Below are 25,120 nucleotides of genomic sequence, written 5' to 3'. Positions count from 1 at the left end.
AGGTAGAATGTCTAGGTCCAGGTTGACAATGCCTTTTTTTCTATGTGTACAAGACCTTTGTGCCATGAAATGCTTTACGTTAAGCACGTTTACATTGATTACGAACTAAACTACCGACGAGGATGGGATTCGAACCCATGCGTGCAGAGCACAATGGATTAGCAGTCCATCGCCTTAACCACTCGGCCACCTCGTCATGTGTAACCTAGAACCTTGGGCCGTTTCTTGTCTGTGGCTTTTGAGAAGGGCTTAGCCAGATTCCGGCAATCTGGGAGGGCGCACGGAGAGTCAGCCAGGAGACTGAGTATGTCTGAGCACCACGTCCTCCTGGGGCAATATGCTTCCTTCTGAGAGGCACCACCTTCGGTGACCCCCTTGGTGATTGACGTAGGCCATAGCCATGGCATTGTCCAACTGGATTCCCATCTGAGGTTCTCACAGAAGAAGAGGTATGCAACATTGAAGGGAGGCCTGAATTGTCCTGTGCTCCAGAATGTTGATGGGAAGGCGGGCTCCCTCCAAAGAATAAGTCCCCTGCATTCAAAAGGGCACCCAGGACTGATCTTTAGCCTGATAGGCTGATATGTACAGTGGGAATTTTTCAAGTCGTTGGAGGCAGGGTCTTGCCTGGGTCCAGCGCTGGGTCGGTGGGCTACCACGCTTGGGAGACTGAGGGGTGACATTCAGCTTGCGCAATACTGAAAATGTTAGAAATGGATGGACTCCACGGCAGGCACTGCTGAGATTTGAACTCAGGATCTCCTGTTTACTAGACAGGCGCTTTCACCAACTAAGCCACAGCGCCCCACTTGGGGGATAGCTCTTTGTGAGAATTTTTCAAATCTTTGGAGGCAAGGTCTTCCCTCAAGCTAGCACTGGGTTGGAAACCTACCACGCTTGGGAGACTCAAGGCTGCCATTAAGCTTGCGCAAAACTGAAAACGTTATAAATGGAAAGACTCCACGGCAGGCACTGCTGAGATTTGAACTCAGGATCTCCTGTTTACTAGACAGGCGCTTTCACCAACTAAGCCACAGCGCCTCACGTGGTGCACATCCTTTGCAACCCAGTCAAGTGCAGAGTGGGTGCAGGGGGCAGTGCAGGGCGTAACAGGAATGCGGGGGCTGGAGCTGGGGGGTATTGGGGGGGGGGGCGGCTCGCACAGAAGTTAAAGCTGTGGACAGAGGGGAGTACAAAAGTGGGACAGGGTGGGTCTGACTGAGTGCAGAGGGGAGAGCTGTGGATTGGGCCGAGGAGGGGGCATGGAAGGGAGGTAGAATGTCTAGGTCCAGGTTGACAGTGCCTTTTTTTCTATGTGTACAAGACCTTTGTGCCATGAAATGCTTTACGTTAAGCACGTTTACATTGATTACGAACTAAACTACCGACGAGGATGGGATTCGAACCCATGCGTGCAGAGCACAATGGATTAGCAGTCCATCGCCTTAACCACTCGGCCACCTCGTCATGTGTAACCTAGAACCTTGGGCCGTTTCTTGTCTGTGGCTTTTGAGAAGGGCTTAGCCAGATTCCGGCAATCTGGGAGGGCGCACGGAGAGTCAGCCAGGAGACTGAGTATGTCTGAGCACCACGTCCTCCTGGGGCAATATCCTTCCTTCTGAGAGGCACCACCTTCGGTGACCCCCTTGGTGATTGACGTAGGCCATAGCCATGGCATTGTCCAACTGGATTCCCATCTGAGGTTCTCACAGAAGAAGAGGTATGCAACATTGAAGGGAGGCCTGAATTGTCCTGTGCTCCAGAATGTTGATGGGAAGGCGGGCTCCCTCCAAAGAATAAGTCCCCTGCATTCAAAAGGGCACCCAGGACTGATCTTTAGCCTGATAGGCTGATATGTACAGTGGGAATTTTTCAAGTCGTTGGAGGCAGGGTCTTGCCTGGGTCCAGCGCTGGGTCGGTGGGCTACCACGCTTGGGAGACTGAGGGGTGACATTCAGCTTGCGCAATACTGAAAATGTTAGAAATGGATGGACTCCACGGCAGGCACTGCTGAGATTTGAACTCAGGATCTCCTGTTTACTAGACAGGCGCTTTCACCAACTAAGCCACAGCGCCCCACTTGGGAGATAGCTCTTTGTGAGAATTTTTCAAATCTTTGGAGGCAAGGTCTTCCCTCAAGCTAGCACTGGGTTGGAAACCTACCACGCTTGGGAGACTCAAGGCTGCCATTAAGCTTGCGCAAAACTGAAAACGTTATAAATGGAAAGACTCCACGGCAGGCACTGCTGAGATTTGAACTCAGGATCTCCTGTTTACTAGACAGGCGCTTTCACCAACTAAGCCACAGCGCCTCACGTGGTGCACATCCTTTGCAACCCAGTCAAGTGCAGAGTGGGTGCAGGGGGCAGTGCAGGGCGTAACAGGAATGCGGGGGCTGGAGCTGGGGGGTATTGGGGGGGGGGCGGCTCGCACAGAAGTTAAAGCTGTGGACAGAGGGGAGTACAAAAGTGGGACAGGGTGGGTCTGACTGAGTGCAGAGGGGAGAGCTGTGGATTGGGCCGAGGAGGGGGCATGGAAGGGAGGTAGAATGTCTAGGTCCAGGTTGACAGTGCCTTTTTTTCTATGTGTACAAGACCTTTGTGCCATGAAATGCTTTACGTTAAGCACGTTTACATTGATTACGAACTAAACTACCGACGAGGATGGGATTCGAACCCATGCGTGCAGAGCACAATGGATTAGCAGTCCATCGCCTTAACCACTCGGCCACCTCGTCATGTGTAACCTAGAACCTTGGGCCGTTTCTTGTCTGTGGCTTTTGAGAAGGGCTTAGCCAGATTCCGGCAATCTGGGAGGGCGCACGGAGAGTCAGCCAGGAGACTGAGTATGTCTGAGCACCACGTCCTCCTGGGGCAATATGCTTCCTTCTGAGAGGCACCACCTTCGGTGACCCCCTTGGTGATTGACGTAGGCCATAGCCATGGCATTGTCCAACTGGATTCCCATCTGAGGTTCTCACAGAAGAAGAGGTATGCAACATTGAAGGGAGGCCTGAATTGTCCTGTGCTCCAGAATGTTGATGGGAAGGCGGGCTCCCTCCAAAGAATAAGTCCCCTGCATTCAAAAGGGCACCCAGGACTGATCTTTAGCCTGATAGGCTGATATGTACAGTGGGAATTTTTCAAGTCGTTGGAGGCAGGGTCTTGCCTGGGTCCAGCGCTGGGTCGGTGGGCTACCACGCTTGGGAGACTGAGGGGTGACATTCAGCTTGCGCAATACTGAAAATGTTAGAAATGGATGGACTCCACGGCAGGCACTGCTGAGATTTGAACTCAGGATCTCCTGTTTACTAGACAGGCGCTTTCACCAACTAAGCCACAGCACCCCACTTGGGGGATAGCTCTTTGTGAGAATTTTTCAAATCTTTGGAGGCAAGGTCTTCCCTCAAGCTAGCACTGGGTTGGAAACCTACCACGCTTGGGAGACTCAAGGCTGCCATTAAGCTTGCGCAAAACTGAAAACGTTATAAATGGAAAGACTCCACGGCAGGCACTGCTGAGATTTGAACTCAGGATCTCCTGTTTACTAGACAGGCGCTTTCACCAACTAAGCCACAGCGCCTCACGTGGTGCACATCCTTTGCAACCCAGTCAAGTGCAGAGTGGGTGCAGGGGGCAGTGCAGGGCGTAACAGGAATGCGGGGGCTGGAGCTGGGGGGTATTGGGGGGGGGGGCGGCTCGCACAGAAGTTAAAGCTGTGGACAGAGGGGAGTACAAAAGTGGGACAGGGTGGGTCTGACTGAGTGCAGAGGGGAGAGCTGTGGATTGGGCCGAGGAGGGGGCATGGAAGGGAGGTAGAATGTCTAGGTCCAGGTTGACAGTGCCTTTTTTTCTATGTGTACAAGACCTTTGTGCCATGAAATGCTTTACGTTAAGCACGTTTACATTGATTACGAACTAAACTACCGACAAGGATGGGATTCGAACCCATGCGTGCAGAGCACAATGGATTAGCAGTCCATCGCCTTAACCACTCGGCCACCTCGTCATGTGTAACCTAGAACCTTGGGCCGTTTCTTGTCTGTGGCTTTTGAGAAGGGCTTAGCCAGATTCCGGCAATCTGGGAGGGCGCACGGAGAGTCAGCCAGGAGACTGAGTATGTCTGAGCACCACGTCCTCCTGGGGCAATATGCTTCCTTCTGAGAGGCACCACCTTCGGTGACCCCCTTGGTGATTGACGTAGGCCATAGCCATGGCATTGTCCAACTGGATTCCCATCTGAGGTTCTCACAGAAGAAGAGGTATGCAACATTGAAGGGAGGCCTGAATTGTCCTGTGCTCCAGAATGTTGATGGGAAGGCGGGCTCCCTCCAAAGAATAAGTCCCCTGCATTCAAAAGGGCACCCAGGACTGATCTTTAGCCTGATAGGCTGATATGTACAGTGGGAATTTTTCAAGTCGTTGGAGGCAGGGTCTTGCCTGGGTCCAGCGCTGGGTCGGTGGGCTACCACGCTTGGGAGACTGAGGGGTGACATTCAGCTTGCGCAATACTGAAAATGTTAGAAATGGATGGACTCCACGGCAGGCACTGCTGAGATTTGAACTCAGGATCTCCTGTTTACTAGACAGGCGCTTTCACCAACTAAGCCACAGCGCCCCACTTGGGGGATAGCTCTTTGTGAGAATTTTTCAAATCTTTGGAGGCAAGGTCTTCCCTCAAGCTAGCACTGGGTTGGAAACCTACCACGCTTGGGAGACTCAAGGCTGCCATTAAGCTTGCGCAAAACTGAAAACGTTATAAATGGAAAGACTCCACGGCAGGCACTGCTGAGATTTGAACTCAGGATCTCCTGTTTACTAGACAGGCGCTTTCACCAACTAAGCCACAGCGCCTCACGTGGTGCACATCCTTTGCAACCCAGTCAAGTGCAGAGTGGGTGCAGGGCGTAACAGGAATGCGGGGGCTGGAGCTGGGGGGTATTGGGGGGGGGCGGCTCGCACAGAAGTTAAAGCTGTGGACAGAGGGGAGTACAAAAGTGGGACAGGGTGGGTCTGACTGAGTGCAGAGGGGAGAGCTGTGGATTGGGCCGAGGAGGGGGCATGGAAGGGAGGTAGAATGTCTAGGTCCAGGTTGACAATGCCTTTTTTTCTATGTGTACAAGACCTTTGTGCCATGAAATGCTTTACGTTAAGCACGTTTACATTGATTACGAACTAAACTACCGACGAGGATGGGATTCGAACCCATGCGTGCAGAGCACAATGGATTAGCAGTCCATCGCCTTAACCACTCGGCCACCTCGTCATGTGTAACCTAGAACCTTGGGCCGTTTCTTGTCTGTGGCTTTTGAGAAGGGCTTAGCCAGATTCCGGCAATCTGGGAGGGCGCACGGAGAGTCAGCCAGGAGACTGAGTATGTCTGAGCACCACGTCCTCCTGGGGCAATATGCTTCCTTCTGAGAGGCACCACCTTCGGTGACCCCCTTGGTGATTGACGTAGGCCATAGCCATGGCATTGTCCAACTGGATTCCCATCTGAGGTTCTCACAGAAGAAGAGGTATGCAACATTGAAGGGAGGCCTGAATTGTCCTGTGCTCCAGAATGTTGATGGGAAGGCGGGCTCCCTCCAAAGAATAAGTCCCCTGCATTCAAAAGGGCACCCAGGACTGATCTTTAGCCTGATATGTACAGTGGGAATTTTTCAAGTCGTTGGAGGCAGGGTCTTGCCTGGGTCCAGCGCTGGGTCGGTGGGCTACCACGCTTGGGAGACTGAGGGGTGACATTCAGCTTGCGCAATACTGAAAATGTTAGAAATGGATGGACTCCACGGCAGGCACTGCTGAGATTTGAACTCAGGATCTCCTGTTTACTAGACAGGCGCTTTCACCAACTAAGCCACAGCGCCCCACTTGGGGGATAGCTCTTTGTGAGAATTTTTCAAATCTTTGGAGGCAAGGTCTTCCCTCAAGCTAGCACTGGGTTGGAAACCTACCACGCTTGGGAGACTCAAGGCTGCCATTAAGCTTGCGCAAAACTGAAAACGTTATAAATGGAAAGACTCCACGGCAGGCACTGCTGAGATTTGAACTCAGGATCTCCTGTTTACTAGACAGGCGCTTTCACCAACTAAGCCACAGCGCCTCACGTGGTGCACATCCTTTGCAACCCAGTCAAGTGCAGAGTGGGTGCAGGGGGCAGTGCAGGGCGTAACAGGAATGCGGGGGCTGGAGCTGGGGGGTATTGGGGGGGGGGCGGCTCGCACAGAAGTTAAAGCTGTGGACAGAGGGGAGTACAAAAGTGGGACAGGGTGGGTCTGACTGAGTGCAGAGGGGAGAGCTGTGGATTGGGCCGAGGAGGGGGCATGGAAGGGAGGTAGAATGTCTAGGTCCAGGTTGACAGTGCCTTTTTTTCTATGTGTACAAGACCTTTGTGCCATGAAATGCTTTACGTTAAGCACGTTTACATTGATTACGAACTAAACTACCGACGAGGATGGGATTCGAACCCATGCGTGCAGAGCACAATGGATTAGCAGTCCATCGCCTTAACCACTCGGCCACCTCGTCATGTGTAACCTAGAACCTTGGGCCGTTTCTTGTCTGTGGCTTTTGAGAAGGGCTTAGCCAGATTCCGGCAATCTGGGAGGGCGCACGGAGAGTCAGCCAGGAGACTGAGTATGTCTGAGCACCACGTCCTCCTGGGGCAATATGCTTCCTTCTGAGAGGCACCACCTTCGGTGACCCCCTTGGTGATTGACGTAGGCCATAGCCATGGCATTGTCCAACTGGATTCCCATCTGAGGTTCTCACAGAAGAAGAGGTATGCAACATTGAAGGGAGGCCTGAATTGTCCTGTGCTCCAGAATGTTGATGGGAAGGCGGGCTCCCTCCAAAGAATAAGTCCCCTGCATTCAAAAGGGCACCCAGGACTGATCTTTAGCCTGATAGGCTGATATGTACAGTGGGAATTTTTCAAGTCGTTGGAGGCAGGGTCTTGCCTGGGTCCAGCGCTGGGTCGGTGGGCTACCACGCTTGGGAGACTGAGGGGTGACATTCAGCTTGCGCAATACTGAAAATGTTAGAAATGGATGGACTCCACGGCAGGCACTGCTGAGATTTGAACTCAGGATCTCCTGTTTACTAGACAGGCGCTTTCACCAACTAAGCCACAGCGCCCCACTTGGGGGATAGCTCTTTGTGAGAATTTTTCAAATCTTTGGAGGCAAGGTCTTCCCTCAAGCTAGCACTGGGTTGGAAACCTACCACGCTTGGGAGACTCAAGGCTGCCATTAAGCTTGCGCAAAACTGAAAACGTTATAAATGGAAAGACTCCACGGCAGGCACTGCTGAGATTTGAACTCAGGATCTCCTGTTTACTAGACAGGCGCTTTCACCAACTAAGCCACAGCGCCTCACGTGGTGCACATCCTTTGCAACCCAGTCAAGTGCAGAGTGGGTGCAGGGGGCAGTGCAGGGCGTAACAGGAATGCGGGGGCTGGAGCTGGGGGGTATTGGGGGGGGGGCGGCTCGCACAGAAGTTAAAGCTGTGGACAGAGGGGAGTACAAAAGTGGGACAGGGTGGGTCTGACTGAGTGCAGAGGGGAGAGCTTTGGATTGGGCCGAGGAGGGGGCATGGAAGGGAGGTAGAATGTCTAGGTCCAGGTTGACAGTGCCTTTTTTTCTATGTGTACAAGACCTTTGTGCCATGAAATGCTTTACGTTAAGCACGTTTACATTGATTACGAACTAAACTACCGACGAGGATGGGATTCGAACCCATGCGTGCAGAGCACAATGGATTAGCAGTCCATCGCCTTAACCACTCGGCCACCTCGTCATGTGTAACCTAGAACCTTGGGCCGTTTCTTGTCTGTGGCTTTTGAGAAGGGCTTAGCCAGATTCCGGCAATCTGGGAGGGCGCACGGAGAGTCAGCCAGGAGACTGAGTATGTCTGAGCACCACGTCCTCCTGGGGCAATATGCTTCCTTCTGAGAGGCACCACCTTCGGTGACCCCCTTGGTGATTGACGTAGGCCATAGCCATGGCATTGTCCAACTGGATTCCCATCTGAGGTTCTCACAGAAGAAGAGGTATGCAACATTGAAGGGAGGCCTGAATTGTCCTGTGCTCCAGAATGTTGATGGGAAGGCGGGCTCCCTCCAAAGAATAAGTCCCCTGCATTCAAAAGGGCACCCAGGACTGATCTTTAGCCTGATAGGCTGATATGTACAGTGGGAATTTTTCAAGTCGTTGGAGGCAGGGTCTTGCCTGGGTCCAGCGCTGGGTCGGTGGGCTACCACGCTTGGGAGACTGAGGGGTGACATTCAGCTTGCGCAATACTGAAAATGTTAGAAATGGATGGACTCCACGGCAGGCACTGCTGAGATTTGAACTCAGGATCTCCTGTTTACTAGACAGGCGCTTTCACCAACTAAGCCACAGCGCCCCACTTGGGGGATAGCTCTTTGTGAGAATTTTTCAAATCTTTGGAGGCAAGGTCTTCCCTCAAGCTAGCACTGGGTTGGAAACCTACCACGCTTGGGAGACTCAAGGCTGCCATTAAGCTTGCGCAAAACTGAAAACGTTATAAATGGAAAGACTCCACGGCAGGCACTGCTGAGATTTGAACTCAGGATCTCCTGTTTACTAGACAGGCGCTTTCACCAACTAAGCCACAGCGCCTCACGTGGTGCACATCCTTTGCAACCCAGTCAAGTGCAGAGTGGGTGCAGGGGGCAGTGCAGGGCGTAACAGGAATGCGGGGGCTGGAGCTGGGGGGTATTGGGGGGGGGGCGGCTCGCACAGAAGTTAAAGCTTTGGACAGAGGGGAGTACAAAAGTGGGACAGGGTGGGTCTGACTGAGTGCAGAGGGGAGAGCTGTGGATTGGGCCGAGGAGAGGGCATGGAAGGGAGGTAGAATGTCTAGGTCCAGGTTGACAGTGCCTTTTTTTCTATGTGTACAAGACCTTTGTGCCATGAAATGCTTTACGTTAAGCACGTTTACATTGATTACGAACTAAACTACCGACGAGGATGGGATTCGAACCCATGCGTGCAGAGCACAATGGATTAGCAGTCCATCGCCTTAACCACTCGGCCACCTCGTCATGTGTAACCTAGAACCTTGGGCCGTTTCTTGTCTGTGGCTTTTGAGAAGGGCTTAGCCAGATTCCGGCAATCTGGGAGGGCGCACGGAGAGTCAGCCAGGAGACTGAGTATGTCTGAGCACCACGTCCTCCTGGGGCAATATGCTTCCTTCTGAGAGGCACCACCTTCGGTGACCCCCTTGGTGATTGACGTAGGCCATAGCCATGGCATTGTCCAACTGGATTCCCATCTGAGGTTCTCACAGAAGAAGAGGTATGCAACATTGAAGGGAGGCCTGAATTGTCCTGTGCTCCAGAATGTTGATGGGAAGGCGGGCTCCCTCCAAAGAATAAGTCCCCTGCATTCAAAAGGGCACCCAGGACTGATCTTTAGCCTGATAGGCTGATATGTACAGTGGGAATTTTTCAAGTCGTTGGAGGCAGGGTCTTGCCTGGGTCCAGCGCTGGGTCGGTGGGCTACCACGCTTGGGAGACTGAGGGGTGACATTCAGCTTGCGCAATACTGAAAATGTTAGAAATGGATGGACTCCACGGCAGGCACTGCTGAGATTTGAACTCAGGATCTCCTGTTTACTAGACAGGCGCTTTCACCAACTAAGCCACAGCGCCCCACTTGGGGGATAGCTCTTTGTGAGAATTTTTCAAATCTTTGGAGGCAAGGTCTTCCCTCAAGCTAGCACTGGGTTGGAAACCTACCACGCTTGGGAGACTCAAGGCTGCCATTAAGCTTGCGCAAAACTGAAAACGTTATAAATGGAAAGACTCCACGGCAGGCACTGCTGAGATTTGAACTCAGGATCTCCTGTTTACTAGACAGGCGCTTTCACCAACTAAGCCACAGCGCCTCACGTGGTGCACATCCTTTGCAACCCAGTCAAGTGCAGAGTGGGTGCAGGGGGCAGTGCAGGGCGTAACAGGAATGCGGGGGCTGGAGCTGGGGGGTATTGGGGGGGGGGCGGCTCGCACAGAAGTTAAAGCTGTGGACAGAGGGGAGTACAAAAGTGGGACAGGGTGGGTCTGACTGAGTGCAGAGGGGAGAGCTGTGGATTGGGCCGAGGAGGGGGCATGGAAGGGAGGTAGAATGTCTAGGTCCAGGTTGACAGTGCCTTTTTTTCTATGTGTACAAGACCTTTGTGCCATGAAATGCTTTACGTTAAGCACGTTTACATTGATTACGAACTAAACTACCGACGAGGATGGGATTCGAACCCATGCGTGCAGAGCACAATGGATTAGCAGTCCATCGCCTTAACCACTCGGCCACCTCGTCATGTGTAACCTAGAACCTTGGGCCGTTTCTTGTCTGTGGCTTTTGAGAAGGGCTTAGCCAGATTCCGGCAATCTGGGAGGGCGCACGGAGAGTCAGCCAGGAGACTGAGTATGTCTGAGCACCACGTCCTCCTGGGGCAATATGCTTCCTTCTGAGAGGCACCACCTTCGGTGACCCCCTTGGTGATTGACGTAGGCCATAGCCATGGCATTGTCCAACTGGATTCCCATCTGAGGTTCTCACAGAAGAAGAGGTATGCAACATTGAAGGGAGGCCTGAATTGTCCTGTGCTCCAGAATGTTGATGGGAAGGCGGGCTCCCTCCAAAGAATAAGTCCCCTGCATTCAAAAGGGCACCCAGGACTGATCTTTAGCCTGATAGGCTGATATGTACAGTGGGAATTTTTCAAGTCGTTGGAGGCAGGGTCTTGCCTGGGTCCAGCGCTGGGTCGGTGGGCTACCACGCTTGGGAGACTGAGGGGTGACATTCAGCTTGCGCAATACTGAAAATGTTAGAAATGGATGGACTCCACGGCAGGCACTGCTGAGATTTGAACTCAGGATCTCCTGTTTACTAGACAGGCGCTTTCACCAACTAAGCCACAGCGCCCCACTTGGGGGATAGCTCTTTGTGAGAATTTTTCAAATCTTTGGAGGCAAGGTCTTCCCTCAAGCTAGCACTGGGTTGGAAACCTACCACGCTTGGGAGACTCAAGGCTGCCATTAAGCTTGCGCAAACCTGAAAACGTTATAAATGGAAAGACTCCACGGCAGGCACTGCTGAGATTTGAACTCAGGATCTCCTGTTTACTAGACAGGCGCTTTCACCAACTAAGCCACAGCGCCTCACGTGGTGCACATCCTTTGCAACCCAGTCAAGTGCAGAGTGGGTGCAGGGGGCAGTGCAGGGCGTAACAGGAATGCGGGGGCTGGAGCTGGGGGGTATTGGGGGGGGGCGGCTCGCACAGAAGTTAAAGCTGTGGACAGAGGGGAGTACAAAAGTGGGACAGGGTGGGTCTGACTGAGTGCAGAGGGGAGAGCTGTGGATTGGGCCGAGGAGGGGGCATGGAAGGGAGGTAGAATGTCTAGGTCCAGGTTGACAGTGCCTTTTTTTCTATGTGTACAAGACCTTTGTGCCATGAAATGCTTTACGTTAAGCACGTTTACATTGATTACGAACTAAACTACCGACGAGGATGGGATTCGAACCCATGCGTGCAGAGCACAATGGATTAGCAGTCCATCGCCTTAACCACTCGGCCACCTCGTCATGTGTAACCTAGAACGTTGGGCCGTTTCTTGTCTGTGGCTTTTGAGAAGGGCTTAGCCAGATTCCGGCAATCTGGGAGGGCGCACGGAGAGTCAGCCAGGAGACTGAGTATGTCTGAGCACCACGTCCTCCTGGGGCAATATGCTTCCTTCTGAGAGGCACCACCTTCGGTGACCCCCTTGGTGATTGACGTAGGCCATAGCCATGGCATTGTCCAACTGGATTCCCATCTGAGGTTCTCACAGAAGAAGAGGTATGCAACATTGAAGGGAGGCCTGAATTGTCCTGTGCTCCAGAATGTTGATGGGAAGGCGGGCTCCCTCCAAAGAATAAGTCCCCTGCATTCAAAAGGGCACCCAGGACTGATCTTTAGCCTGATAGGCTGATATGTACAGTGGGAATTTTTCAAGTCGTTGGAGGCAGGGTCTTGCCTGGGTCCAGCGCTGGGTCGGTGGGCTACCACGCTTGGGAGACTGAGGGGTGACATTCAGCTTGCGCAATACTGAAAATGTTAGAAATGGATGGACTCCACGGCAGGCACTGCTGAGATTTGAACTCAGGATCTCCTGTTTACTAGACAGGCGCTTTCACCAACTAAGCCACAGCGCCCCACTTGGGGGATAGCTCTTTGTGAGAATTTTTCAAATCTTTGGAGGCAAGGTCTTCCCTCAAGCTAGCACTGGGTTGGAAACCTACCACGCTTGGGAGACTCAAGGCTGCCATTAAGCTTGCGCAAAACTGAAAACGTTATAAATGGAAAGACTCCACGGCAGGCACTGCTGAGATTTGAACTCAGGATCTCCTGTTTACTAGACAGGCGCTTTCACCAACTAAGCCACAGCGCCTCACGTGGTGCACATCCTTTGCAGCCCAGTCAAGTGCAGAGTGGGTGCAGGGGGCAGTGCAGGGCGTAACAGGAATGCGGGGGCTGGAGCTGGGGGGTATTGGGGGGGGGCGGCTCGCACAGAAGTTAAAGCTGTGGACAGAGGGGAGTACAAAAGTGGGACAGGGTGGGTCTGACTGAGTGCAGAGGGGAGAGCTGTGGATTGGGCCGAGGAGGGGGCATGGAAGGGAGGTAGAATGTCTAGGTCCAGGTTGACAGTGCCTTTTTTTCTATGTGTACAAGACCTTTGTGCCATGAAATGCTTTACGTTAAGCACGTTTACATTGATTACGAACTAAACTACCGACGAGGATGGGATTCGAACCCATGCGTGCAGAGACACAATGGATTAGCAGTCCATCGCCTTAACCACTCGGCCACCTCGTCATGAGTAACCTAGAACCTTGGGCCGTTTCTTGTCTGTGGCTTTTGAGAAGGGCTTAGCCAGATTCCGGCAATCTGGGAGGGCGCACGGAGAGTCAGCCAGGAGACTGAGTATGTCTGAGCACCACGTCCTCCTGGGGCAATATGCTTCCTTCTGAGAGGCACCACCTTCGGTGACCCCCTTGGTGATTGACGTAGGCCATAGCCATGGCATTGTCCAACTGGATTCCCATCTGAGGTTCTCACAGAAGAAGAGGTATGCAACATTGAAGGGAGGCCTGAATTGTCCTGTGCTCCAGAATGTTGATGGGAAGGCGGGCTCCCTCCAAAGAATAAGTCCCCTGCATTCAAAAGGGCACCCAGGACTGATCTTTAGCCTGATAGGCTGATATGTACAGTGGGAATTTTTCAAGTCGTTGGAGGCAGGGTCTTGCCTGGGTCCAGCGCTGGGTCGGTGGGCTACCACGCTTGGGAGACTGAGGGGTGACATTCAGCTTGCGCAATACTGAAAATGTTAGAAATGGATGGACTCCACGGCAGGCACTGCTGAGATTTGAACTCAGGATCTCCTGTTTACTAGACAGGCGCTTTCACCAACTAAGCCACAGCGCCTCACGTGGTGCACATCCTTTGCAACCCAGTCAAGTGCAGAGTGGGTGCAGGGGGCAGTGCAGGGCGTAACAGGAATGCGGGGGCTGGAGCTGGGGGGTATTGGGGGGGGGCGGCTCGCACAGAAGTTAAAGCTGTGGACAGAGGGGAGTACAAAAGTGGGACAGGGTGGGTCTGACTGAGTGCAGAGGGGAGAGCTGTGGATTGGGCCGAGGAGGGGGAATGTCTAGGTCCAGGTTGACAGTGCCTTTTTTTCTATGTGTACAAGACCTTTGTGCCATGAAATGCTTTACGTTAAGCACGTTTACATTGATTACGAACTAAACTACCGACGAGGATGGGATTCGAACCCATGCGTGCAGAGCACAATGGATTAGCAGTCCATCGCCTTAACCACTCGGCCACCTCGTCATGTGTAACCTAGAACCTTGGGCCGTTTCTTGTCTGTGGCTTTTGAGAAGGGCTTAGCCAGATTCCGGCAATCTGGGAGGGCGCACGGAGAGTCAGCCAGGAGACTGAGTATGTCTGAGCACCACGTCCTCCTGGGGCAATATGCTTCCTTCTGAGAGGCACCACCTTCGGTGACCCCCTTGGTGATTGACGTAGGCCATAGCCATGGCATTGTCCAACTGGATTCCCATCTGAGGTTCTCACAGAAGAAGAGGTATGCAACATTGAAGGGAGGCCTGAATTGTCCTGTGCTCCAGAATGTTGATGGGAAGGCGGGCTCCCTCCAAAGAATAAGTCCCCTGCATTCAAAAGGGCACCCAGGACTGATCTTTAGCCTGATAGGCTGATATGTACAGTGGGAATTTTTCAAGTCGTTGGAGGCAGGGTCTTGCCTGGGTCCAGCGCTGGGTCGGTGGGCTACCACGCTTGGGAGACTGAGGGGTGACATTCAGCTTGCGCAATACTGAAAATGTTAGAAATGGATGGACTCCACGGCAGGCACTGCTGAGATTTGAACTCAGGATCTCCTGTTTACTAGACAGGCGCTTTCACCAACTAAGCCACAGCGCCCCACTTGGGGGATAGCTCTTTGTGAGAATTTTTCAAATCTTTGGAGGCAAGGTCTTCCCTCAAGCTAGCACTGGGTTGGAAACCTACCACGCTTGGGAGACTCAAGGCTGCCATTAAGCTTGCGCAAAACTGAAAACGTTATAAATGGAAAGACTCCACGGCAGGCACTGCTGAGATTTGAACTCAGGATCTCCTGTTTACTAGACAGGCGCTTTCACCAACTAAGCCACAGCGCCTCACGTGGTGCACATCCTTTGCAACCCAGTCAAGTGCAGAGTGGGTGCAGGGGGCAGTGCAGGGCGTAACAGGAATGCGGGGGCTGGAGCTGGGGGGTATTGGGGGGGGGGCGGCTCGCACAGAAGTTAAAGCTGTGGACAGAGGGGAGTACAAAAGTGGGACAGGGTGGGTCTGACTGAGTGCAGAGGGGAGAGCTGTGGATTGGGCCGAGGAGGGGGCATGGAAGGGAGGTAGAATGTCTAGGTCCAGGTTGACAGTGCCTTTTTTTCTATGTGTACAAGACCTTTGTGCCATGAAATGCTTTACGTTAAGCACGTTTACATTGATTACGAACTAAACTACCGACGAGGATGGGATTCGAACCCATGCGTGCAGAGCACAATGGATTAGCAGTCCATCGCCTTAACCACTCGGCCACCTCGTCATGTGTAACCTAGAACCTTGGGCCGTTTCTTGTCTGTGGCTTTTGAGAAGGGCTTAGCCAGATTCCGGCAATCTGGGAGGGTGCACGGAGAGTCAGCCAGGAGACTGAGTATGTCTGAGCACCACGTCCTCCTGGGGCAATATGCTTCCTTCTGAGAGGCACCACCTTCGGTGACCCCCTTGGTGATTGACGTAGGCCATAGCCATGGCATTGTCCAACTGGATTCCCATCTGAGGTTCTCACAGAAGAAGAGGTATGCAACATTGAAGGGAGGCCTGAATTGTCCTGTGCTCCAGAATGTTGATGGGAAGGCGGGCTCCCTCCAAAGAATAAGTCCCCTGCATTCAAAAGGGCACCCAGGACTGATCTTTAGCCTGATAGGCTGATATGTACAGTGGGAATTTTTCAAGTCGTTGGAGGCAGGGTCTTGCCTGGGTCCAGCGCTGGGTCGGTGGGCTACCACGCTTGGGAGACTGAGGGGTGACATTCAGCTTGCGCAATACTGAAAATGTTAGAAATGGATGGACTCCACGGCAGGCACTGCTGAGATTTGAACTCAGGATCTCCTGTTTACTAGACAGGCGCTTTCACCAACTAAGCCACAGCGCCCCACTTGGGGGATAGCTCTTTGTGAGAATTTTTCAAATCTTTGGAGGCAAGGTCTTCCCTCAAGCTAGCACTGGGTTGGAAACCTACCACGCTTGGGAGACTCAAGGCTGCCATTAAGCTTGCGCAAAACTGAAAACGTTATAAATGGAAAGACTCCACGGCAGGCACTGCTGAGATTTGAACTCAGGATCTCCTGTTTACTAGACAGGCGCTTTCACCAACTAAGCCACAGCGCCTCACGTGGTGCACATCCTTTGCAACCCAGTCAAGTGCAGAGTGGGTGCAGGGGGCAGTGCAGGGCATAACAGGAATGCGGGGGCTGGAGCTGGGGGGTATTGGGGGGGGGGCGGCTCGCACAGAAGTTAAAGCTGTGGACAGAGGGGAGTACAAAAGTGGGACAGGGTGGGTCTGACTGAGTGCAGAGGGGAGAGCTGTGGATTGGGCCGAGGAGGGGGCATGGAAGGGAGGTAGAATGTCTAGGTCCAGGTTGACAGTGCCTTTTTTTCTATGTGTACAAGACCTTTGTGCCATGAAATGCTTTACGTTAAGCACGTTTACATTGATTACGAACTAAACTACCGACGAGGATGGGATTCGAACCCATGCGTGCAGAGCACAATGGATTAGCAGTCCATCGCCTTAACCACTCGGCCACCTCGTCATGTGTAACCTAGAACCTTGGGCCGTTTCTTGTCTGTGGCTTTTGAGAAGGGCTTAGCCAGATTCCGGCAATCTGGGAGGGCGCACGGAGAGTCAGCCAGGAGACTGAGTATGTCTGAGCACCACGTCCTCCTGGGGCAATATGCTTCCTTCTGAGAGGCACCACCTTCGGTGACCCCCTTGGTGATTGACGTAGGCCATAGCCATGGCATTGTCCAACTGGATTCCCATCTGAGGTTCTCACAGAAGAAGAGGTATGCAACATTGAAGGGAGGCCTGAATTGTCCTGTGCTCCAGAATGTTGATGGGAAGGCGGGCTCCCTCCAAAGAATAAGTCCCCTGCATTCAAAAGGGCACCCAGGACTGATCTTTAGCCTGATAGGCTGATATGTACAGTGGGAATTTTTCAAGTCGTTGGAGGCAGGGTCTTGCCTGGGTCCAGCGCTGGGTCGGTGGGCTACCACGCTTGGGAGACTGAGGGGTGACATTCAGCTTGCGCAATACTGAAAATGTTAGAAATGGATGGACTCCACGGCAGGCACTGCTGAGATTTGAACTCAGGATCTCCTGTTTACTAGACAGGCGCTTTCACCAACTAAGCCACAGCGCCCCACTTGGGGGATAGCTCTTTGTGAGAATTTTTCAAATCTTTGGAGGCAAGGTCTTCCCTCAAGCTAGCACTGGGTTGGAAACCTACCACGCTTGGGAGACTCAAGGCTGCCATTAAGCTTGCGCAAAACTGAAAACGTTATAAATGGAAAGACTCCACGGCAGGCACTGCTGAGATTTGAACTCAGGATCTCCTGTTTACTAGACAGGCGCTTTCACCAACTAAGCCACAGCGCCTCACGTGGTGCACATCCTTTGCAGCCCAGTCAAGTGCAGAGTGGGTGCAGGGGGCAGTGCAGGGCGTAAAAGGAATGCGGGGGCTGGAGCTGGGGGGTATTGGGGGGGGGGGGCGGCTCGCACAGAAGTTAAAGCTGTGGACAGAGGGGAGTACAAAAGTGGGACAGGGTGGGTCTGACTGAGTGCAGAGGGGAGAGCTGTGGATTGGGCCGAGGAGGGGGCATGGAAGGGAGGTAGAATGTCTAGGTCCAGGTTGACAGTGCCTTTTTTTCTATGTGTACAAGACCTTTGTGCCATGAAATGCTTTACGTTAAGCACGTTTACATTGATTACGAACTAAACTACCGACGAGGATGGGATTTGAACCCATGCGTGCAGAGCACAATGGATTAGCAGTCCATCGCCTTAACCACTCGGCCACCTCGTCATGTGTAACCTAGAACCTTGGGCCGTTTCTTGTCTGTGGCTTTTGAGAAGGGCTTAGCCAGATTCCGGCAATCTGGGAGGGCGCACGGAGAGTCAGCCAGGAGACTGAGTATGTCTGAGCACCACGTCCTCCTGGGGCAATATGCTTCCTTCTGAGAGGCACCACCTTCGGTGACCCCCTTGGTGATTGACGTAGGCCATAGCCATGGCATTGTCCAACTGGATTCCCATCTGAGGTTCTCACAGAAGAAGAGGTATGCAACATTGAAGGGAGGCCTGAATTGTCCTGTGCTCCAGAATGTTGATGGGAAGGCGGGCTCCCTCCAAAGAATAAGTCCCCTGCATTCAAAAGGGCACCCAGGACTGATCTTTAGCCTGATAGGCTGATATGTACAGTGGGAATTTTTCAAGTCGTTGGAGGCAGGGTCTTGCCTGGGTCCAGCGCTGGGTCGGTGGGCTACCACGCTTGGGAGACTGAGGGGTGACATTCAGCTTGCGCAATACTGAAAATGTTAGAAATGGATGGACTCCACGGCAGGCACTGCTGAGATTTGAACTCAGGATCTCCTGTTTACTAGACAGGCGCTTTCACCAACTAAGCCACAGCGCCCCACTTGGGGGATAGCTCTTTGTGAGAATTTTTCAAATCTTTGGAGGCAAGGTCTTCCCTCAAGCTAGCACTGGGTTGGAAACCTACCACGCTTGGGAGACTCAAGGCTGCCATTAAGCTTGCGCAAAACTGAAAACGTTATAAATGGAAAGACTCCACGGCAGGCACTGCTGAGATTTGAACTCAGGATCTCCTGTTTACTAGACAGGCGCTTTCACCAACTAAGCCACAGCGCCTCACGTGGTGCACATCCTTTGCAGCCCAGTCAAGTGCAGAGTGGGTGCAGGGGGCAGTGCAGGGCGTAAAAGGAATGCGGGGGCTGGAGCTGGGGGGTATTGGGGGGGGGGCGGCTCGCACAGAAGTTAAAGCTGTGGACAGAGGGGAGTACAAAAGTGGGACAGGGTGGGTCTGACTGAGTGCAGAGGGGAGAGCTGTGGATTGGGCCGAGGAGGGGGCATGGAAGGGAGGTAGAATGTCTAGGTCCAGGTTGACAGTGCCTTTTTTTCTATGTGTACAAGACCTTTGTGCCATGAAATGCTTTACGTTAAGCACGTTTACATTGATTACGAACTAAACTACCGACGAGGATGGGATTTGAACCCATGCGTGCAGAGCACAATGGATTAGCAGTCCATCGCCTTAACCACTCGGCCACCTCGTCATGTGTAACCTAGAACCTTGGGCCGTTTCTTGTCTGTGGCTTTTGAGAAGGGCTTAGCCAGATTCCGGCAATCTGGGAGGGCGCACGGAGAGTCAGCCAGGAGACTGAGTATGTCTGAGCACCACGTCCTCCTGGGGCAATATGCTTCCTTCTGAGAGGCACCACCTTCGGTGACCCCCTTGGTGATTGACGTAGGCCATAGCCATGGCATTGTCCAACTGGATTCCCATCTGAGGTTCTCACAGAAGAAGAGGTATGCAACATTGAAGGGAGGCCTGAATTGTCCTGTGCTCCAGAATGTTGATGGGAAGGCGGGCTCCCTCCAAAGAATAAGTCCCCTGCATTCGAAAGGGCACCCAGGACTGATCTTTAGCCTGATAGGCTGATATGTACAGTGGGAATTTTTCAAGTCGTTGGAGGCAGGGTCTTGCCTGGGTCCAGCGCTGGGTCGGTGGGCTACCACGCTTGGGAGACTGAGGGGTGACATTCAGCTTGCGCAATACTGAAAATGTTAGAAATGGATGGACTCCACAGCAGGCACTGCTGAGATTTGAACTCAGGATCTCCTGTTTACTAGACAGGCGCTTTCACCAACTAAGCCACAGCGCCCCACTTGGGGGATAGCTCTTTGTGAGAATTTTTCAAATCTTTGGAGGCAAGGTCTTCCCTCAAGCTAGCACTGGGTTGGAAACCTACCACGCTTGGGAGACTCAAGGCTGCCATTAAGCTTGCGCAAAACTGAAAACGTTATAAATGGAAAGACTCCACGGCAGGCACTGCTGAGATTTGAACTCAGGATCTCCTGTTTACTAGACAGGCGCTTTCACCAACTAAGCCACAGCGCCTCACGTGGTGCACATCCTTTGCAACCCAGTCAAGTGCAGAGTGGGTGCAGGGGGCAGTGCAGGGCGTAACAGGAATGCGGGGGCTGGAGCTGGGGGGTATTGGGGGGGGGGGGGCGGCTCGCACAGAAGTTAAAGCTGTGGACAGAGGGGAGTACAAAAGTGGGACAGGGTGGGTCTGACTGAGTGCAGAGGGGAGAGCTGTGGATTGGGCCGAGGAGGGGGCATGGAAGGGAGGTAGAATGTCTAGGTCCAGGTTGACAGTGCCTTTTTTTCTATGTGTACAAGACCTTTGTGCCATGAAATGCTTTACGTTAAGCACGTTTACATTGATTACGAACTAAACTACCGACGAGGATGGGATTCGAACCCATGCGTGCAGAGCACAATGGATTAGCAGTCCATCGCCTTAACCACTCGGCCACCTCGTCATGTGTAACCTAGAACCTTGGGCCGTTTCTTGTCTGTGGCTTTTGAGAAGGGCTTAGCCAGATTCCGGCAATCTGGGAGGGCGCACGGAGAGTCAGCCAGGAGACTGAGTATGTCTGAGCACCACGTCCTCCTGGGGCAATATGCTTCCTTCTGAGAGGCACCACCTTCGGTGACCCCCTTGGTGATTGACGTAGGCCATAGCCATGGCATTGTCCAACTGGATTCCCATCTGAGGTTCTCACAGAAGAAGAGGTATGCAACATTGAAGGGAGGCCTGAATTGTCCTGTGCTCCAGAATGTTGATGGGAAGGCGGGCTCCCTCCAAAGAATAAGTCCCCTGCATTCAAAAGGGCACCCAGGACTGATCTTTAGCCTGATAGGCTGATATGTACAGTGGGAATTTTTCAAGTCGTTGGAGGCAGGGTCTTGCCTGGGTCCAGCGCTGGGTCGGTGGGCTACCACGCTTGGGAGACTGAGGGGTGACATTCAGCTTGCGCAATACTGAAAATGTTAGAAATGGATGGACTCCACGGCAGGCACTGCTGAGATTTGAACTCAGGATCTCCTGTTTACTAGACAGGCGCTTTCACCAACTAAGCCACAGCGCCCCACTTGGGGGATAGCTCTTTGTGAGAATTTTTCAAATCTTTGGAGGCAAGGTCTTCCCTCAAGCTAGCACTGGGTTGGAAACCTACCACGCTTGGGAGACTCAAGGCTGCCATTAAGCTTGCGCAAAACTGAAAACGTTATAAATGGAAAGACTCCACGGCAGGCACTGCTGAGATTTGAACTCAGGATCTCCTGTTTACTAGACAGGCGCTTTCACCAACTAAGCCACAGCGCCTCACGTGGTGCACATCCTTTGCAGCCCAGTCAAGTGCAGAGTGGGTGCAGGGGGCAGTGCAGGGCGTAAAAGGAATGCGGGGGCTGGAGCTGGGGGGTATTGGGGGGGGGGCGGCTCGCACAGAAGTTAAAGCTGTGGACAGAGGGGAGTACAAAAGTGGGACAGGGTGGGTCTGACTGAGTGCAGAGGGGAGAGCTGTGGATTGGGCCGAGGAGGGGGCATGGAAGGGAGGTAGAATGTCTAGGTCCAGGTTGACAGTGCCTTTTTTTCTATGTGTACAAGACCTTTGTGCCATGAAATGCTTTACGTTAAGCACGTTTACATTGATTACGAACTAAACTACCGACGAGGATGGGATTTGAACCCATGCGTGCAGAGCACAATGGATTAGCAGTCCATCGCCTTAACCACTCGGCCACCTCGTCATGTGTAACCTAGAACCTTGGGCCGTTTCTTGTCTGTGGCTTTTGAGAAGGGCTTAGCCAGATTCCGGCAATCTGGGAGGGCGCACGGAGAGTCAGCCAGGAGACTGAGTATGTCTGAGCACCACGTCCTCCTGGGGCAATATGCTTCCTTCTGAGAGGCACCACCTTCGGTGACCCCCTTGGTGATTGACGTAGGCCATAGCCATGGCATTGTCCAACTGGATTCCCATCTGAGGTTCTCACAGAAGAAGAGGTATGCAACATTGAAGGGAGGCCTGAATTGTCCTGTGCTCCAGAATGTTGATGGGAAGGCGGGCTCCCTCCAAAGAATAAGTCCCCTGCATTCAAAAGGGCACCCAGGACTGATCTTTAGCCTGATAGGCTGATATGTACAGTGGGAATTTTTCAAGTCGTTGGAGGCAGGGTCTTGCCTGGGTCCAGCGCTGGGTCGGTGGGCTACCACGCTTGGGAGACTGAGGGGTGACATTCAGCTTGCGCAATACTGAAAATGTTAGAAATGGATGGACTCCACGGCAGGCACTGCTGAGATTTGAACTCAGGATCTCCTGTTTACTAGACAGGCGCTTTCACCAACTAAGCCACAGCGCCCCACTTGGGGGATAGCTCTTTGTGAGAATTTTTCAAATCTTTGGAGGCAAGGTCTTCCCTCAAGCTAGCACTGGGTTGGAAACCTACCACGCTTGGGAGACTCAAGGCTGCCATTAAGCTTGCGCAAAACTGAAAACGTTATAAATGGAAAGACTCCACGGCAGGCACTGCTGAGATTTGAACTCAGGATCTCCTGTTTACTAGACAGGCGCTTTCACCAACTAAGCCACAGCGCCTCACGTGGTGCACATCCTTTGCAGCCCAGTCAAGTGCAGAGTGGGTGCAGGGGGCAGTGCAGGGCGTAAAAGGAATGCGGGGGCTGGAGCTGGGGGGTATTGGGGGGGGGGCGGCTCGCACAGAAGTTAAAGCTGTGGACAGAGGGGAGTACAAAAGTGGGACAGGGTGGGTCTGACTGAGTGCAGAGGGGAGAGCTGTGGATTGGGCCGAGGAGGGGGCATGGAAGGGAGGTAGAATGTCTAGGTCCAGGTTGACAGTGCCTTTTTTTCTATGTGTACAAGACCTTTGTGCCATGAAATGCTTTACGTTAAGCACGTTTACATTGATTACGAACTAAACTACCGACGAGGATGGGATTTGAACCCATGCGTGCAGAGCACAATGGATTAGCAGTCCATCGCCTTAACCACTCGGCCACCTTGTCATGTGTAACCTAGAACCTTGGGCCGTTTCTTGTCTGTGGCTTTTGAGAAGGGCTTAGCCAGATTCCGGCAATCTGGGAGGGCGCACGGAGAGTCAGCCAGGAGACTGAGTATGTCTGAGCACCACGTCCTCCTGGGGCAATATGCTTCCTTCTGAGAGGCACCACCTTCGGTGACCCCCTTGGTGATTGACGTAGGCCATAGCCATGGCATTGTCCAACTGGATTCCCATCTGAGGTTCTCACAGAAGAAGAGGTATGCAACATTGAAGGGAGGCCTGAATTGTCCTGTGCTCCAGAATGTTGATGGGAAGGCGGGCTCCCTCCAAAGAATAAGTCCCCTGCATTCAAAAGGGCACCCAGGACTGATCTTTAGCCTGATAGGCTGATATGTACAGTGGGAATTTTTCAAGTCGTTGGAGGCAGGGTCTTGCCTGGGTCCAGCGCTGGGTCGGTGGGCTACCACGCTTGGGAGACTGAGGGGTGACATTCAGCTTGCGCAATACTGAAAATGTTAGAAATGGATGGACTCCACAGCAGGCACTGCTGAGATTTGAACTCAGGATCTCCTGTTTACTAGACAGGCGCTTTCACCAACTAAGCCACAGCGCCCCACTTGGGGGATAGCTCTTTGTGAGAATTTTTCAAATCTTTGGAGGCAAGGTCTTCCCTCAAGCTAGCACTGGGTTGGAAACCTACCACGCTTGGGAGACTCAAGGCTGCCATTAAGCTTGCGCAAAACTGAAAACGTTATAAATGGAAAGACTCCACGGCAGGCACTGCTGAGATTTGAACTCAGGATCTCCTGTTTACTAGACAGGCGCTTTCACCAACTAAGCCACAGCGCCTCACGTGGTGCACATCCTTTGCAACCCAGTCAAGTGCAGAGTGGGTGCAGGGGGCAGTGCAGGGCGTAACAGGAATGCGGGGGCTGGAGCTGGGGGGTATTGGGGGGGGGGGGGCGGCTCGCACAGAAGTTAAAGCTGTGGACAGAGGGGAGTACAAAAGTGGGACAGGGTGGGTCTGACTGAGTGCAGAGGGGAGAGCTGTGGATTGGGCCGAGGAGGGGGCATGGAAGGGAGGTAGAATGTCTAGGTCCAGGTTGACAGTGCCTTTTTTTCTATGTGTACAAGACCTTTGTGCCATGAAATGCTTTACGTTAAGCACGTTTACATTGATTACGAACTAAACTACCGACGAGGATGGGATTCGAACCCATGCGTGCAGAGCACAATGGATTAGCAGTCCATCGCCTTAACCACTCGGCCACCTCGTCATGTGTAACCTAGAACCTTGGGCCGTTTCTTGTCTGTGGCTTTTGAGAAGGGCTTAGCCAGATTCCGGCAATCTGGGAGGGCGCACGGAGAGTCAGCCAGGAGACTGAGTATGTCTGAGCACCACGTCCTCCTGGGGCAATATGCTTCCTTCTGAGAGGCACCACCTTCGGTGACCCCCTTGGTGATTGACGTAGGCCATAGCCATGGCATTGTCCAACTGGATTCCCATCTGAGGTTCTCACAGAAGAAGAGGTATGCAACATTGAAGGGAGGCCTGAATTGTCCTGTGCTCCAGAATGTTGATGGGAAGGCGGGCTCCCTCCAAAGAATAAGTCCCCTGCATTCAAAAGGGCACCCAGGACTGATCTTTAGCCTGATAGGCTGATATGTACAGTGGGAATTTTTCAAGTCGTTGGAGGCAGGGTCTTGCCTGGGTCCAGCGCTGGGTCGGTGGGCTACCACGCTTGGGAGACTGAGGGGTGACATTCAGCTTGCGCAATACTGAAAATGTTAGAAATGGATGGACTCCACGGCAGGCACTGCTGAGATTTGAACTCAGGATCTCCTGTTTACTAGACAGGCGCTTTCACCAACTAAGCCACAGCGCCCCACTTGGGGGATAGCTCTTTGTGAGAATTTTTCAAATCTTTGGAGGCAAGGTCTTCCCTCAAGCTAGCACTGGGTTGGAAACCTACCACGCTTGGGAGACTCAAGGCTGCCATTAAGCTTGCGCAAAACTGAAAACGTTATAAATGGAAAGACTCCACGGCAGGCACTGCTGAGATTTGAACTCAGGATCTCCTGTTTACTAGACAGGCGCTTTCACCAACTAAGCCACAGCGCCTCACGTGGTGCACATCCTTTGCAACCCAGTCAAGTGCAGAGTGGGTGCAGGGGGCAGTGCAGGGCGTAACAGGAATGCGGGGGCTGGAGCTGGGGGGTATTGGGGGGGGGGCGGCTCGCACAGAAGTTAAAGCTGTGGACAGAGGGGAGTACAAAAGTGGGACAGGGTGGGTCTGACTGAGTGCAGAGGGGAGAGCTGTGGATTGGGCCGAGGA

The 25,120-nt window shown here is 52.9% G+C and overlaps 58 non-coding genes across 58 annotated transcripts; all 58 read right to left on the bottom strand.

The window, feature by feature from the left end:
• Positions 1–114: 114 nt before the first annotated feature.
• On the bottom strand, positions 115–196 carry TRNAS-GCU (transfer RNA serine (anticodon GCU)). Its single transcript has one exon. It is a non-coding gene; the product is annotated as a tRNA-Ser (tRNA).
• A 535-nt stretch (positions 197–731) lies between these two features.
• On the bottom strand, positions 732–805 carry TRNAT-AGU (transfer RNA threonine (anticodon AGU)). Its single transcript has one exon. It is a non-coding gene; the product is annotated as a tRNA-Thr (tRNA).
• A 162-nt stretch (positions 806–967) lies between these two features.
• TRNAT-AGU (transfer RNA threonine (anticodon AGU)) lies at positions 968–1,041 on the bottom strand. Its single transcript has one exon. It is a non-coding gene; the product is annotated as a tRNA-Thr (tRNA).
• Positions 1,042–1,385: 344 nt separating this feature from the next.
• Positions 1,386–1,467, bottom strand: TRNAS-GCU (transfer RNA serine (anticodon GCU)). The gene has a single exon. It is a non-coding gene; the product is annotated as a tRNA-Ser (tRNA).
• Positions 1,468–2,002: 535 nt separating this feature from the next.
• TRNAT-AGU (transfer RNA threonine (anticodon AGU)) lies at positions 2,003–2,076 on the bottom strand. The gene has a single exon. It is a non-coding gene; the product is annotated as a tRNA-Thr (tRNA).
• Positions 2,077–2,238: 162 nt separating this feature from the next.
• Positions 2,239–2,312, bottom strand: TRNAT-AGU (transfer RNA threonine (anticodon AGU)). The gene has a single exon. It is a non-coding gene; the product is annotated as a tRNA-Thr (tRNA).
• A 343-nt stretch (positions 2,313–2,655) lies between these two features.
• Positions 2,656–2,737, bottom strand: TRNAS-GCU (transfer RNA serine (anticodon GCU)). Its single transcript has one exon. It is a non-coding gene; the product is annotated as a tRNA-Ser (tRNA).
• A 771-nt stretch (positions 2,738–3,508) lies between these two features.
• Positions 3,509–3,582, bottom strand: TRNAT-AGU (transfer RNA threonine (anticodon AGU)). The gene has a single exon. It is a non-coding gene; the product is annotated as a tRNA-Thr (tRNA).
• Positions 3,583–3,926: 344 nt separating this feature from the next.
• On the bottom strand, positions 3,927–4,008 carry TRNAS-GCU (transfer RNA serine (anticodon GCU)). Its single transcript has one exon. It is a non-coding gene; the product is annotated as a tRNA-Ser (tRNA).
• A 535-nt stretch (positions 4,009–4,543) lies between these two features.
• TRNAT-AGU (transfer RNA threonine (anticodon AGU)) lies at positions 4,544–4,617 on the bottom strand. Its single transcript has one exon. It is a non-coding gene; the product is annotated as a tRNA-Thr (tRNA).
• Positions 4,618–4,779: 162 nt separating this feature from the next.
• TRNAT-AGU (transfer RNA threonine (anticodon AGU)) lies at positions 4,780–4,853 on the bottom strand. Its single transcript has one exon. It is a non-coding gene; the product is annotated as a tRNA-Thr (tRNA).
• A 330-nt stretch (positions 4,854–5,183) lies between these two features.
• On the bottom strand, positions 5,184–5,265 carry TRNAS-GCU (transfer RNA serine (anticodon GCU)). The gene has a single exon. It is a non-coding gene; the product is annotated as a tRNA-Ser (tRNA).
• A 527-nt stretch (positions 5,266–5,792) lies between these two features.
• TRNAT-AGU (transfer RNA threonine (anticodon AGU)) lies at positions 5,793–5,866 on the bottom strand. Its single transcript has one exon. It is a non-coding gene; the product is annotated as a tRNA-Thr (tRNA).
• A 162-nt stretch (positions 5,867–6,028) lies between these two features.
• On the bottom strand, positions 6,029–6,102 carry TRNAT-AGU (transfer RNA threonine (anticodon AGU)). Its single transcript has one exon. It is a non-coding gene; the product is annotated as a tRNA-Thr (tRNA).
• A 343-nt stretch (positions 6,103–6,445) lies between these two features.
• On the bottom strand, positions 6,446–6,527 carry TRNAS-GCU (transfer RNA serine (anticodon GCU)). The gene has a single exon. It is a non-coding gene; the product is annotated as a tRNA-Ser (tRNA).
• A 535-nt stretch (positions 6,528–7,062) lies between these two features.
• TRNAT-AGU (transfer RNA threonine (anticodon AGU)) lies at positions 7,063–7,136 on the bottom strand. Its single transcript has one exon. It is a non-coding gene; the product is annotated as a tRNA-Thr (tRNA).
• A 162-nt stretch (positions 7,137–7,298) lies between these two features.
• TRNAT-AGU (transfer RNA threonine (anticodon AGU)) lies at positions 7,299–7,372 on the bottom strand. Its single transcript has one exon. It is a non-coding gene; the product is annotated as a tRNA-Thr (tRNA).
• A 343-nt stretch (positions 7,373–7,715) lies between these two features.
• On the bottom strand, positions 7,716–7,797 carry TRNAS-GCU (transfer RNA serine (anticodon GCU)). The gene has a single exon. It is a non-coding gene; the product is annotated as a tRNA-Ser (tRNA).
• A 535-nt stretch (positions 7,798–8,332) lies between these two features.
• Positions 8,333–8,406, bottom strand: TRNAT-AGU (transfer RNA threonine (anticodon AGU)). The gene has a single exon. It is a non-coding gene; the product is annotated as a tRNA-Thr (tRNA).
• A 162-nt stretch (positions 8,407–8,568) lies between these two features.
• Positions 8,569–8,642, bottom strand: TRNAT-AGU (transfer RNA threonine (anticodon AGU)). The gene has a single exon. It is a non-coding gene; the product is annotated as a tRNA-Thr (tRNA).
• Positions 8,643–8,985: 343 nt separating this feature from the next.
• On the bottom strand, positions 8,986–9,067 carry TRNAS-GCU (transfer RNA serine (anticodon GCU)). The gene has a single exon. It is a non-coding gene; the product is annotated as a tRNA-Ser (tRNA).
• Positions 9,068–9,602: 535 nt separating this feature from the next.
• Positions 9,603–9,676, bottom strand: TRNAT-AGU (transfer RNA threonine (anticodon AGU)). Its single transcript has one exon. It is a non-coding gene; the product is annotated as a tRNA-Thr (tRNA).
• Positions 9,677–9,838: 162 nt separating this feature from the next.
• On the bottom strand, positions 9,839–9,912 carry TRNAT-AGU (transfer RNA threonine (anticodon AGU)). Its single transcript has one exon. It is a non-coding gene; the product is annotated as a tRNA-Thr (tRNA).
• Positions 9,913–10,255: 343 nt separating this feature from the next.
• TRNAS-GCU (transfer RNA serine (anticodon GCU)) lies at positions 10,256–10,337 on the bottom strand. Its single transcript has one exon. It is a non-coding gene; the product is annotated as a tRNA-Ser (tRNA).
• Positions 10,338–10,872: 535 nt separating this feature from the next.
• Positions 10,873–10,946, bottom strand: TRNAT-AGU (transfer RNA threonine (anticodon AGU)). The gene has a single exon. It is a non-coding gene; the product is annotated as a tRNA-Thr (tRNA).
• Positions 10,947–11,108: 162 nt separating this feature from the next.
• Positions 11,109–11,182, bottom strand: TRNAT-AGU (transfer RNA threonine (anticodon AGU)). The gene has a single exon. It is a non-coding gene; the product is annotated as a tRNA-Thr (tRNA).
• Positions 11,183–11,524: 342 nt separating this feature from the next.
• Positions 11,525–11,606, bottom strand: TRNAS-GCU (transfer RNA serine (anticodon GCU)). Its single transcript has one exon. It is a non-coding gene; the product is annotated as a tRNA-Ser (tRNA).
• Positions 11,607–12,141: 535 nt separating this feature from the next.
• On the bottom strand, positions 12,142–12,215 carry TRNAT-AGU (transfer RNA threonine (anticodon AGU)). Its single transcript has one exon. It is a non-coding gene; the product is annotated as a tRNA-Thr (tRNA).
• Positions 12,216–12,377: 162 nt separating this feature from the next.
• TRNAT-AGU (transfer RNA threonine (anticodon AGU)) lies at positions 12,378–12,451 on the bottom strand. The gene has a single exon. It is a non-coding gene; the product is annotated as a tRNA-Thr (tRNA).
• A 342-nt stretch (positions 12,452–12,793) lies between these two features.
• TRNAS-GCU (transfer RNA serine (anticodon GCU)) lies at positions 12,794–12,876 on the bottom strand. The gene has a single exon. It is a non-coding gene; the product is annotated as a tRNA-Ser (tRNA).
• Positions 12,877–13,411: 535 nt separating this feature from the next.
• Positions 13,412–13,485, bottom strand: TRNAT-AGU (transfer RNA threonine (anticodon AGU)). The gene has a single exon. It is a non-coding gene; the product is annotated as a tRNA-Thr (tRNA).
• Positions 13,486–13,811: 326 nt separating this feature from the next.
• Positions 13,812–13,893, bottom strand: TRNAS-GCU (transfer RNA serine (anticodon GCU)). Its single transcript has one exon. It is a non-coding gene; the product is annotated as a tRNA-Ser (tRNA).
• A 535-nt stretch (positions 13,894–14,428) lies between these two features.
• On the bottom strand, positions 14,429–14,502 carry TRNAT-AGU (transfer RNA threonine (anticodon AGU)). The gene has a single exon. It is a non-coding gene; the product is annotated as a tRNA-Thr (tRNA).
• A 162-nt stretch (positions 14,503–14,664) lies between these two features.
• Positions 14,665–14,738, bottom strand: TRNAT-AGU (transfer RNA threonine (anticodon AGU)). Its single transcript has one exon. It is a non-coding gene; the product is annotated as a tRNA-Thr (tRNA).
• Positions 14,739–15,081: 343 nt separating this feature from the next.
• Positions 15,082–15,163, bottom strand: TRNAS-GCU (transfer RNA serine (anticodon GCU)). Its single transcript has one exon. It is a non-coding gene; the product is annotated as a tRNA-Ser (tRNA).
• A 535-nt stretch (positions 15,164–15,698) lies between these two features.
• On the bottom strand, positions 15,699–15,772 carry TRNAT-AGU (transfer RNA threonine (anticodon AGU)). The gene has a single exon. It is a non-coding gene; the product is annotated as a tRNA-Thr (tRNA).
• Positions 15,773–15,934: 162 nt separating this feature from the next.
• Positions 15,935–16,008, bottom strand: TRNAT-AGU (transfer RNA threonine (anticodon AGU)). Its single transcript has one exon. It is a non-coding gene; the product is annotated as a tRNA-Thr (tRNA).
• Positions 16,009–16,351: 343 nt separating this feature from the next.
• On the bottom strand, positions 16,352–16,433 carry TRNAS-GCU (transfer RNA serine (anticodon GCU)). Its single transcript has one exon. It is a non-coding gene; the product is annotated as a tRNA-Ser (tRNA).
• A 535-nt stretch (positions 16,434–16,968) lies between these two features.
• On the bottom strand, positions 16,969–17,042 carry TRNAT-AGU (transfer RNA threonine (anticodon AGU)). Its single transcript has one exon. It is a non-coding gene; the product is annotated as a tRNA-Thr (tRNA).
• Positions 17,043–17,204: 162 nt separating this feature from the next.
• Positions 17,205–17,278, bottom strand: TRNAT-AGU (transfer RNA threonine (anticodon AGU)). The gene has a single exon. It is a non-coding gene; the product is annotated as a tRNA-Thr (tRNA).
• A 345-nt stretch (positions 17,279–17,623) lies between these two features.
• On the bottom strand, positions 17,624–17,705 carry TRNAS-GCU (transfer RNA serine (anticodon GCU)). Its single transcript has one exon. It is a non-coding gene; the product is annotated as a tRNA-Ser (tRNA).
• Positions 17,706–18,240: 535 nt separating this feature from the next.
• TRNAT-AGU (transfer RNA threonine (anticodon AGU)) lies at positions 18,241–18,314 on the bottom strand. The gene has a single exon. It is a non-coding gene; the product is annotated as a tRNA-Thr (tRNA).
• A 162-nt stretch (positions 18,315–18,476) lies between these two features.
• On the bottom strand, positions 18,477–18,550 carry TRNAT-AGU (transfer RNA threonine (anticodon AGU)). The gene has a single exon. It is a non-coding gene; the product is annotated as a tRNA-Thr (tRNA).
• A 343-nt stretch (positions 18,551–18,893) lies between these two features.
• TRNAS-GCU (transfer RNA serine (anticodon GCU)) lies at positions 18,894–18,975 on the bottom strand. Its single transcript has one exon. It is a non-coding gene; the product is annotated as a tRNA-Ser (tRNA).
• A 535-nt stretch (positions 18,976–19,510) lies between these two features.
• TRNAT-AGU (transfer RNA threonine (anticodon AGU)) lies at positions 19,511–19,584 on the bottom strand. The gene has a single exon. It is a non-coding gene; the product is annotated as a tRNA-Thr (tRNA).
• Positions 19,585–19,746: 162 nt separating this feature from the next.
• Positions 19,747–19,820, bottom strand: TRNAT-AGU (transfer RNA threonine (anticodon AGU)). The gene has a single exon. It is a non-coding gene; the product is annotated as a tRNA-Thr (tRNA).
• Positions 19,821–20,166: 346 nt separating this feature from the next.
• On the bottom strand, positions 20,167–20,248 carry TRNAS-GCU (transfer RNA serine (anticodon GCU)). The gene has a single exon. It is a non-coding gene; the product is annotated as a tRNA-Ser (tRNA).
• Positions 20,249–20,783: 535 nt separating this feature from the next.
• On the bottom strand, positions 20,784–20,857 carry TRNAT-AGU (transfer RNA threonine (anticodon AGU)). The gene has a single exon. It is a non-coding gene; the product is annotated as a tRNA-Thr (tRNA).
• Positions 20,858–21,019: 162 nt separating this feature from the next.
• Positions 21,020–21,093, bottom strand: TRNAT-AGU (transfer RNA threonine (anticodon AGU)). Its single transcript has one exon. It is a non-coding gene; the product is annotated as a tRNA-Thr (tRNA).
• Positions 21,094–21,436: 343 nt separating this feature from the next.
• TRNAS-GCU (transfer RNA serine (anticodon GCU)) lies at positions 21,437–21,518 on the bottom strand. Its single transcript has one exon. It is a non-coding gene; the product is annotated as a tRNA-Ser (tRNA).
• A 535-nt stretch (positions 21,519–22,053) lies between these two features.
• On the bottom strand, positions 22,054–22,127 carry TRNAT-AGU (transfer RNA threonine (anticodon AGU)). Its single transcript has one exon. It is a non-coding gene; the product is annotated as a tRNA-Thr (tRNA).
• A 162-nt stretch (positions 22,128–22,289) lies between these two features.
• On the bottom strand, positions 22,290–22,363 carry TRNAT-AGU (transfer RNA threonine (anticodon AGU)). Its single transcript has one exon. It is a non-coding gene; the product is annotated as a tRNA-Thr (tRNA).
• Positions 22,364–22,706: 343 nt separating this feature from the next.
• Positions 22,707–22,788, bottom strand: TRNAS-GCU (transfer RNA serine (anticodon GCU)). The gene has a single exon. It is a non-coding gene; the product is annotated as a tRNA-Ser (tRNA).
• Positions 22,789–23,323: 535 nt separating this feature from the next.
• TRNAT-AGU (transfer RNA threonine (anticodon AGU)) lies at positions 23,324–23,397 on the bottom strand. Its single transcript has one exon. It is a non-coding gene; the product is annotated as a tRNA-Thr (tRNA).
• A 162-nt stretch (positions 23,398–23,559) lies between these two features.
• TRNAT-AGU (transfer RNA threonine (anticodon AGU)) lies at positions 23,560–23,633 on the bottom strand. Its single transcript has one exon. It is a non-coding gene; the product is annotated as a tRNA-Thr (tRNA).
• Positions 23,634–23,979: 346 nt separating this feature from the next.
• Positions 23,980–24,061, bottom strand: TRNAS-GCU (transfer RNA serine (anticodon GCU)). The gene has a single exon. It is a non-coding gene; the product is annotated as a tRNA-Ser (tRNA).
• Positions 24,062–24,596: 535 nt separating this feature from the next.
• On the bottom strand, positions 24,597–24,670 carry TRNAT-AGU (transfer RNA threonine (anticodon AGU)). The gene has a single exon. It is a non-coding gene; the product is annotated as a tRNA-Thr (tRNA).
• A 162-nt stretch (positions 24,671–24,832) lies between these two features.
• On the bottom strand, positions 24,833–24,906 carry TRNAT-AGU (transfer RNA threonine (anticodon AGU)). The gene has a single exon. It is a non-coding gene; the product is annotated as a tRNA-Thr (tRNA).
• Between the last annotated feature and the right edge of the window lie 214 nt (positions 24,907–25,120).

Source organism: Lithobates pipiens, unplaced genomic scaffold, assembly GCF_037356315.1.
Source record: "Lithobates pipiens isolate NorthernLeopardFrog02 unplaced genomic scaffold, aLitPip1_a1.2 Scaffold_8, whole genome shotgun sequence".
Classification (NCBI taxonomy): Eukaryota; Metazoa; Chordata; class Amphibia; order Anura; family Ranidae; genus Lithobates; species Lithobates pipiens.
This window is presented reverse-complemented; position numbering and strand designations above follow the sequence as displayed.